We start from the raw sequence: 11,125 nt of genomic DNA on the forward strand, positions 1-11,125 counted from the left end.
ATTCATTCATCCCCCACCTTGATATTTACTCTTTATTGTCTCATGTCAATCTTGTGATGTGCAAGAGAGATCCCACCATATGAAATTGACACCCAAATTGCAAAAAATAAAAATTATATATTCCAACTCCTAGTCTATCATGAGCCAACACAATACATGTTTGCTTGAATAATTAGATATCTTGTTATTTATAGACATTCAATGTGCATCAATTTGAATTCTAAAATCTTCTACTAAAAAGAATCTATTCCATATTATTATATTTATTTAGAACACTTACATGCATGATTATTACGTACCAACATTTGTCCAATATTAAAGAGCTACTAAAATAGAAAATTGATTATAAAAAAAAGTAAACCTTCACAATTTAACAATTTTCCCAAAATATTTGGGAATATTAGAATCGTAGACATGAAAGACAAGGGCAACATCAATTTCTAAAAGCAGGCGTGGAGTTCATTCTAAGAACTTCAAACATAGATATTGCACAAAGCAAGAGAGACTAAGATCTAGACATTCCAAAAGTTGAGTGCATGGAGATGAGAGCGTAGATGAGCAGAGGGTATGCTGCCACGTGAAAGCAAGCACCCACCCTCACCTTCCTATAACATGGCGGCGCCGCGTCTTGCATGTCTTCCGCTACGAAGGCCAGCACGAGAGTGATTAGCATGGATAGACAGGCCGCAATTGAGAGAAAAAAGTGCGGCGTGTAGAATGTAGAGCTAAAGTGGGAATTGGAGGAAGAAAGGAGAGATCCCAAGAGAGACACCTGAAACACCACGTAAACACTAACCACTGTAAACTTGTCATGGCGGCTCTTCAATCCATTCTCCTCCTCCTCTTCCTCCTCTAAACTTACGCCCAACTTGGCCGCCTTCTTTTGCATTTTGAGCTTAGGTGATGGGAGAAATTTAGTTGATGCAGAAGTGAGCTGATTTGTGTGGAATTTATAGGAAGCGTAAGAGGAGTAAAGTGGTGGGAAGCTTCCGTCCACTGAAAGGAAATTGGTGAAAGAGGTTTGGATAAGGTAGTGCTCTCATCTCATTTGATTTTCTTTTGTACGTTTGTGAAGGGAGGATAGGTACCTCGTTATGGGGAGGAAGGGTAGGTGAGACTGGTAGTTGATTTGATGGGTTTGAAAGGTTGTTGAGGAGGTTTATATATATATATATATCAATTTGGAGTTATTTTGAATTTTTTTTTTTTTATTATTTGAAGTGTAAAATGATTGTTCAATTTAAGGTAAAAGATAAGAGTTTTTGTTAACACATTGAGACCACCACACTCAATCTTTTGTTGCTATCATAGAATGTCTCTTGACATTAATTATGAAGTGATTAGGTTTTATTATATATGGTTTCTTTTGTATTAGGTATTACTAACACTTCATGTATTAGGAGGTGCAACGGTTATGTCTATTGCAATTTATATCATACGTTATATAAATTTGAAAGTAGCATGGGGTCAATAGAGAAACTAAGGGTTTGCAAAAATATGTTAAGACAATGTTTATTGACTTGTCAATTTGAGATAAAGTTGAGCAAAATTAGAGAATAATATTTGAATAACTTTTCGATAGGTGTGCTCAAAGGAGCATCACCTATCATTCAAAATTAAGTCATTAATAAGTAATTATTCTTTTGATTTTATGGATAGAAGCTTATGTTTTTTTGGGGCTAACTCATAGAGGTATTTGTTTCCCTACCAAAGTTGTTTTATAGATCTAAGCTTTTGATTATGAATGGAATAGTTTCTCAAGCGTCACATATCATTTAATTGAATCTAAGGATATAAATTAACTCTTCATCTCAAATTGTATTACATGGTAAAAGACATAAGTTCTTTGTAATAGGATAGAATAATTAGATGAAGAAATAAATTTAACACAAACATTAAGATAATCTCTTTCAATGTTCTCAAAGATCACTAAAGCTAAGAATGAAATCAATATAGGAAATTCAAAGGGATGCATAGATATTTGGAATTTGAGATCTTAATAACATTCATGTGAGACATGTCCTTTTAAGTTGATTCTTAAATTAAACAAATCAATATATTGTACTACATTATGATACATTTGATGTCCTAGTGGTAATTGCGCTATGAAATAAACAAATATGAGCTTGGGCTCTATTCACATGTTGAAAACAACTTCTTAATACTTGCTCATTTTTTGTAGTTATAATGAAACCATATTTATACCACTAAATTGGCTTGCCCAAATTATCATAAGAAAATGGTAGAAATCAAATCTTTACAATAAGAATATTGTGAAATTTTATTACATGAAAGAACATAGTTAAAAAAACAAGATGGAAACAAACTACAAGGAGGGCTACTTCTAAAATGAAGTAAAGTGAATGTGAGTAGCAAATGACAAGAGGAACACAAAAATGGACAAGAGATGGGGTGAATGTCCACATTGAAATTGTGTAATGGGAAAGAGAAACATGAAAGACCTTAATGACAATATAACTTGTACTCAGGTGCTAATGAAAGTAAAGTGAATGCGAGTAGCAAATGACAAGGGGAACACAAAAATGGGCAAGAGATGAGGTGAATGTCCACATTAAAATTGTGTAATGGGAAAAAGCAACATGAAAGACCTTAATGAGAATATAACTTGTACTCAGGTGCTAATGAATGGGAATTTTAAATTGCAAGCTCAAGAGGACAATGGTGGAATATACATGAATCATTGCTCTCCATGCTATGTGTAGATCATAAACAATATTCACGCTATAAATTAGCATGGGAGGGTTCTAATAGGGTAAGCACTTAGCATGTCATCTAAGTATGAGCTTGCTACTACCTCTTTGCCATGTAAATTGAGAAATTTATGCCATTTCTTGAATTAATTTGATAATAAATTATAAATAAATGAAAATAAAAATAAACAAGAATTGTAAAGCATATATGTGACCTTGAAGAGTGATAAAGAGCCAAATATCAAATAGCTAAAGAATAAGTGGATGCAGGGCTATGGTAATGGATATAATCACTAATGAGATGCTATAAATTTTGTTCTAGAAAGCACTATAAGGAACCTCTAGGATACATAGTTGCAATGAAATTTATTGATTGCCCCATACAACACTCTTCTCTTCATTTGCATCTTCTAAAATATGCATGCGCTCCTATGAGTCTAAGCTTCCTTTAAGCACAATCCAATGGCCATGGATGTTGAGCAGTGGATAAAAACAAAGAGATAAAGAATAAGTCATAGGAAAGCACCAAATATATGATCTCTAATGATGACATCAAAATAATACTTACGACATTGATTGAACCTAGTGAAGTTATACTTCTATGCCAAATAATGATGAATACTTGGTGGTGCATTCTTTGTGCATAAAAAACCCAACTTTCATGAGTATTTAATTCAAGAACCTAGGCTGAGGAGATCATGGTGCAAAAATCAACAAGGACCATCACAAAAAACTACTTGACAATCTAACCCAAGAATTCAATTTATCATTTGGAAGAGTAAAACATCTTTCCTTAAAAACAAGAAAGTTGGCATACAATAGTGAGTCAAAAATAAAAAAAATATTTTAATAATGTCATTGTGCTTCTCATCAATAGATAATTGTGTCTCATTATACTTTTGCTCCAACTCCAACATTTTTCCTCTTACTTCCTTGTTAAACTATTCAATTTACAAAAACCCATAATCATACGAACACAAGCCTTACTTAAGTAGTATGTTAAATTAAACATGTTCAATTGATAAAGCAGTGGAAATTAACTACACAAATTATGAAAAAGGAGATTCCAAAATGAAAAATTGAAACCCTACAAAAATATGTTTGATATTACCAATCCTATATATCAAAGATCCAAGAAATTGAAACATAGATGTTGCTCTTACCACATAGAGATTAAGATATACACATTCCAAGAGGCAGTTTATATAAGAGTTAAGTGCATGGAGATGAGAGTGTAGATGAGCATAGGGTATTATGTTGAAAACAACTTCTTTCAACATAATACTTGCTCATTTTTTGTAGTTATAATGAAACCATATTTATACCACTAAATTGGCTTGCCCAAATTATCATAAGAAAATGGTAGAAATCAAAACTTTACAATAAGAATATTGTGAAATTTTATTACATGAAAGAACATAGTTTAAAAAAAAAGATGGAAACAAACTACAAGGAGGGCTACTTCTAAAATGAAGTAAAGTGAATGTGAGTAGAAAATGACAAGGGGAACACAAAAATGGGCAAGAGATGAGGGGAAAGTCCACATTGAAATTGTGTAATGCGAAAGAGCAACATGAAAGACCTAATATAACTTGTACTCAAGTGCTAATGAAAGTAAAGTGAATGTGAGTAGAAAATGACAAGGGGAACACAAAAATGGGCAAGAGATGAGGTGAATGTCCACAATGAAATTGTGTAATAGGAAAGAGCAACATGAAATACCTTAATGAGAATATAACTTGTACTTAGGTGCTAATGAATTGGAATTTTGAAATTGCAAGCTCAAGAGGACAATGGTGGAATATACATGAATCATTGCTTGCCATGCTATGAGTAGCTCATAAACAATATTCAAGCTATAAATTAGCATGGGAGGGTTCTAATAGGGGAAGCACTTAGCATGTCATCTAAGTATGAGCTTGCTACTACCTATTTGCCATATAAATTGAGAAATTTGTGCCATTTCTTGAATTCATTTGATAATTAATTACAAATAAATAAAAAGAAAAACAAACAAGCATTGTGAAGCATATTGTGACCTTGAAGAGTGATAAAGAACCAAATGTCAAATAGCTAAGGAATAAGTGCATGCATGGGCTATGGTAATGGATACAATCACTAATGAGAAGCTATAAATTTTGTTCTAGAAAGTACTAGAAGGAACCACTAGGATACATAGTTTCAATGAAATTTATTGATTGCCCTATACAACACTCCTCTCTTCCTTTGCATATTCCAATATATGCATGAGCTCCTATGCATCTAATATTCCTTTAAGCATAGTCCAATGGTAGTGGAAGTTGAGCACTGGATGAAAACTAAGACATAAAGAATAAGACACATGAAAGCACCAAATATATGATCTCTAATGATGACATCAAAATAACACTTAGAATTGAACTTATAAACTACACTTCTATGCCAAATAATGATGTATACTTGGTGGTGCATTCTTTGCACATAAAAAACCTAACTTTCATGAGTATTTAATTCAAGAACCTAGGTTGACGAGATCATGGTGCAAAACTCAACAAGGACCATCACAAAAAACTACTTGACAATCTAACCCAAGACTTCAATTTATCATTTGGAAGGGTAAAACATCTTTCCTTAAAAACAAGAAAGTTAGCATACAATAGTGAGTCAAAAATAAAAAAATATTTTAAATAATGTAATTGTGCTTCTCATCAACAGATAATTGTGTCTCATTATACTTTTGCTCCAACTCCAACATTTTGCCTCTTACTTCCTTGTTAAACTATTCAATTTATAAAAACCCTAAATCATACTAACACAAACCTTACTTGAGTAGTATGTTAAATTAAACATGTTCAATACACAAATTATGAAAAAGGAGATTCCAAAATGAAAAATTGAAACCCTACAAAAATATGTTTGATATTACCAGTCCTATATATCAAAGATCTAAGAACTTGAAACATAGATGTTGCCCTTACCACATAGAGATTAAGATATACACATTCCAAGAGGCGGTTTATATAAGAGTTCAGTACATGGAGATGAGAGCGTAGATGAGCATAGGGTATTATGTTGAAAACAACTTCTTTCAACATAATACTTGCTCATTTTTTGTAGTTATAATGAAACCATATTTATACCACTAAATTGGCTTGCCCAAATTATCATAAGAGAATGGCAGAAATCAAAACTTTACAATAAGAATATTGTGAAATTTTATTACATGAAAGAACATAATTAAAAAAAAAGATGGAAACAAACTACACAAAGGGCTACTTCTAAAATGAAGTAAAGTGAATGTGAGTAGCAAATGACAAGGAAAACACAAAAATGGGCAAGAGATGAGGGGAAAGTCCACATTGAAATTATGCAATGGGAAAGAGCAACATGAAAGACCTTAATGAGAACATAACTTGTACTCAGGTACTAATGAAAGTAAAGTGAATGCGAGTAGAAAATGACAAGGGGAACACAAAAATGGGCAAGAGATGAGGTGAATGTCCACATTGAAATTGTGTAATGGAAAAGAGAAACATAAAAGACCTTAATGAGAATATAACTTGTACTCAGGTGCTAATGAATTGAAGTTTTGAAATTGCAAGATCAAGAGGACAATGGTGGAATATACATGAATCATTGCTTGTCATGCTTTGTGTAGCTCATAAACAATAGTCAATCTATAAATTAGCATGAGAGGGTTCTAATAGGAGAAGTATTTAGCATGTCATCTAAGTATGAGCTTGCTACTACCTCTTTGCCATGTAAATTGAGAAATTTATGCCATTTCTTGAATTCATTTGATAATCAATTACAAATAAATGAAAAGAAAAACAAACAAGCATTGCAAAGCATATATGTGACCTTGAAGAGTGATAAATAACCAAATATCAAATAGCTAAGGAATAAGTGCATGCATGGGCTATGGTAATGGATATTATCACTAATGAGAAGCTATAAATTTTGTTCTAGAAAGTACTAGAAGGAACCACTAGGATACATAGTTGCAATGAAATTTATTGATTGCCCTATACAACACTCCTCTCTTCCTTTGCATATTCCAATATATACATGAGCTCCTATGCATCTAAGATTCCTTTAAGCATAGTCCAATGGCAGTGGAAGTTGAGCATTGGATAAAAACTAAGACATAAAGAATAAGACACATGAAAGCACCAAATATTTGATCTCTAATGATAACATCAAAATAACACTTAGACTTGAACTTATAAACTACACTTCTATGCCAAATATTGATGTATACTTGGTGGTGCATTCTTTGTGCATAAAAGCCCAACTTTCACGAGTATTTAATTCAAGAACCTAGGTTGACGAGATCATGGTGCAAAACTCAACAAAGACCATCACAAAAAACTACTTGACAATCTAACCAAGACTTCAATTTATCATTTGGAAGAGTAAAACATCTTTCCTTAAAAACAAGAAAGTTAGCATACAATAGTGAGTCAAAAATAGAAAATTATTTTAATAATGTCATTGTGCTTCTCATCAATAGATCATTGTATCTCATTATACTTTTGCTCCACCTCCAACATTTTGCCTCTTACTTCCTTGTTAAACTATTCAATTTACAAAAACCCTAAATCATACCAACACAAACCTTACTTAAATGATATGTTCAATTAAACATGTTCAATAGATAAAGCAGCGGAAATTAACTACACAAATTGTGAAAAAGGAGATTCCAAAATGAAAAATTTGAAACCCTACAAAAATATGTTTGATATTACCAGTCCTATATATCAAAGATCCAAGAACTTCAAACATAGATGTTGAGCTTACCACAGAGACTAAGATTTACACATTCCAAGAAGCAGTTTTTATAAGAGTTCAGTGCATGGAGATAAGAGCGTAGATGAGCAGAGGGTATGCTGCCACATGAAAGCAAGCACCCACCCTCACCTTCCTATAACATGGCGGCGCCGCCTCTTGCATGTCTTCCGCTATGAAGGCCAGCACGAGAGTGATTAGCATGGATAGACAGGCCGCAATTGAGAGAAAAAAGTGTGGCGTGTAGCATGTAGAGCGAAAGTGGGAATTGGAGGAAGAAAGGAGAGATCCCAAGAGAGACACCTGAAACACCACGTAAACACTAACCACTGTAAACATGTCATGGCGGCTCTCCAATCCATTCTCCTCCTCATTCTCTTCAAAACTTTCGCCCAGCTTGGCCGCCGCCTTTTGCATTTTGAGACAGGTGATGGGAGAAATTTAGGTGATACAGAAGTGAGCTGATTTGTGTGGAATTCATTGCAAGTGGGTATGAAGGAAAGTTAAGTAAACTGCTGGGAAGCTTCCGTCCACTGCCACGACACAATGTGGCCAGAAATTTCTGTCTAATCTTTTTTTTTTTTGTGGGGGGCTCATGCGTAGATGGAAAAAGTTGAAAAAAGGTTTGTCGGATAAGCTTATGAACGTGATTGCATTTTTTCTTGTACGTTTTGTGTGATCAGATTCAGCTGGTAATGTCCAAGGGTTGGTTAGAATGGTGGTTGGCTTAATGTGTTTTGATTTGATGGGTTTGAAAGGTTGTTATGGAGGGTGCTGTCTACGAGGTTGATAGAATGTATCGGTAAGTGTAAAATAAAGTGTTGGGATTTATAAATATACTATAGTGCCGATGCATTCTATTAGAGCCATAACTGTTATGGAGGTTGTCACATATAGGAGGCTTCACAACCTTTTAACTATGGATTGAGATATTATATATATATATATATATATATATATAACACATTAAGTATAATTTATATTATATAAGAGAAACATACAATAGTAGAGAAACATTAAACATGTCGAGAAGAAAGGGTTGCAAATAAAATGGGAGCAAGGCTCAACCCATAAGGCAGCAAAAGATATTGAATACAGGGGGAGGGGACTGCCCAAAATATGGGAGTAGAGCTCGACCATTGAGGCAGCTGAATAACTAGATGGGAGAAGAGAGATGAGAGATCACTGCTCAGTGAACTGCAATGGCAGTCGAGTATTGAACTTGTTCACACCATTGTTGACAAACCATAGAAGAAGTCTCGAATCCTACTCATGTGAGCCTTAGAAAAGAGGTCCTCATTGTTGGCAAGGAACACATTCATTGGTGCAAAGTCGTCGTATATGACACATGACTTGAAGAGGGTCCACGCCTTTTGCATTTTCTCTACCTTATCATCCGCAACAAGGTCAAACACTTCTCCTAAAGGGCTTGAGATCACACCCACATCAATTCTTCCAATAGCTTGAGCAATTGTTTGTCAATACTACTCTAAGACTATCTTGTTTCCTACCATGCATACCTTGTCAGGGAATGCAACTGTCTGCAACAAGGGAGTTAAGAAGAAATCATAAATCAGACCATCATGGAGGTGGGTGTCTCCACCAGCTAAATAGTATTGAAGAATCCCAGTGATAGCTTCCCAGACATCTTCATCCACTAATTGAAAGAGACACTGACATTGTTGCTAAAAAGACTCACTCAGACACATATAGTTCACACCGAAATGAAGAGTCATATCAAGCCGGTAGCAGAGAGTCCTTGATGAACCTGGACACTCAAGAGACAAACTCAAAATAGTAGAGAAGCAATCAATGCAACATGGAGGAAAGTAGGATGAGATGGAACTTTATGAACAAATAGCAACACTGAGATCAGATATAGGGAAACAAAAAACATGTTAATTCGAATCACAAGTTGCATTGAGAAAACATGTGATTAAGGGTCATCAGGTGCAAAAAGGACTATACAAATCCATCTGAAAAAGAAGAAGATAAAAGCCTAAATTATGTCACCAACTTGACAAAGCAAGATTGGTTTGCACCCACAAAAAACACTCCTCCAGCTTTGCATAGTACCAAAGCATTGAGAAGGCATACAAGATGTGAACATGAGCCACTTAAAAGAATCCTTATGCCAAGAACAAGTATACTCAAAACTGCAAAGCCAAAGCAATCTGAGTTAAGATAGAGACATAAGAATGAATCATGCTAGTGGACAAAAGTAGCATCATGAGGAGGACAAAGCAGGTGGAGCTGTGCAAGGAGCATGGATATCAAGCTGAGAAAAGATATAGAGACGGATCCCCATCAAATAAATAGAGGAGAAAATGAAAACCAAGCTAGGAGTAGACCACATGTGACTGAGTGATAACCAAAAAGAAGGGGAGGAAATAATATTTGAAATGGACAAAAACAAAAGACATCCTAGAGCATATACAATACAAGGACGAATATCCATTCAAGAAGCCAAAAGAGGATTGCCTCACATAGGAATGAAGACAAAAACTGTGATAAAAAAATAGTTAAAGTTAGTTGATAGTAGTATCTTCTATGACCAAGGAGGAAAGCCATGGATTTGTCATGATTTCAAAATTGTTATAATATTTCTCATCCATTTGAAGAGAGAAAACCCTATTTGCCAACTTATCTGCAACCCTATTAGCTTCTCTAAAGTAGTGGAGAAGGTGGTAGTGGTCAAATAACATCAAATACTCCTATGTTTCTTGTAATATGTAATGAATTTTCTAGTTTGGAGTCGTTCTACTTTTCAATGTTGATATAATGATATGAGAATCTCCTTCTACCATTAAGTTTTTCACTTTAGCCTTCACTGCTAACTTAAGACCCACAACCAAAGTCCTTGCTTCAACCATTTTGTTTGAATCATTGAGAGTTTTAGCAACCAATGTTGCCATGGCCACACCCTTGGAGTCTCTAAGAATACAACCTACACTTGAGATATCGGGGTTACCTTTAGAAGCCCCATCAAAATTTAGTTTGGCAAAGTTAATGTCAACGGGTTTCCATTTGATTTCTTTTCTATTAATTTTTTTAGGAGTGTTGTTCAACAAACCCCCTTTGAACAGAAGGGATATGGACTTCCATTGTGATAAGATTCTATCATCCACAAAAGTGAAATAAGAGTCAACTCTTCTATGTTTAATGGTGTAAGCATTTACTGATTTTGATATTGCTTTCTCAATATTCATGAGGATCCCCTCCAGATTGTTTTTCTCCTGAAGATGTGTTTGTTTCTCTCCCACCAGATGTTCTAGATGAGGATAGTGGGTGTAACCTTCCAAATGACAACAAAGAAAGAGTTTTGGTGGAGAGGCCAAGATTCAAAACTTCAAGAATATCGGATTGTAGTGGAGCACTCCAAAGTAACTTTCCTTACAGTCATATCCATCATGATCTTGAGAATGGGCAGCTCAAGAGTAATCGGTTTTTTGTTTCATGTTCTGAATAAAAAAGCACACAATTAAAACAAGGGGCAACACCCAGTTGAGAAAGTTTGTCACTAGTTAAAATTCTTCCCTTTAGAGGTGGCCAAGCAAGTGACCCCGCTTTTGTTGGTTCTGCATTAGACCAATAAAAAGAATATCATCTCCTCTTTGTAGCCTCTCGAGAATCCTCAATGAGATTGT

At 34.6% G+C, this 11,125-nt stretch overlaps 1 long non-coding RNA gene across 1 annotated transcript; it reads right to left on the reverse strand.

Annotated features, from left to right (window-relative positions):
* Nucleotides 1-315: 315 nt before the first annotated feature.
* LOC131078909 (uncharacterized) lies at nt 316-1,179 on the reverse strand. Its single transcript, XR_009113873.2, has 2 exons — nt 773-1,179; nt 316-642 (listed from the first exon to the last, which is right to left on the reverse strand). It is a non-coding gene; the product is annotated as an uncharacterized LOC131078909 (long non-coding RNA).
* Nucleotides 1,180-11,125: the final 9,946 nt, after the last annotated feature.

Source organism: Cryptomeria japonica, chromosome 2 (assembly GCF_030272615.1).
Source record: "Cryptomeria japonica chromosome 2, Sugi_1.0, whole genome shotgun sequence".
Lineage (NCBI taxonomy): Eukaryota > Viridiplantae > Streptophyta > Pinopsida > Cupressales > Cupressaceae > Cryptomeria > Cryptomeria japonica.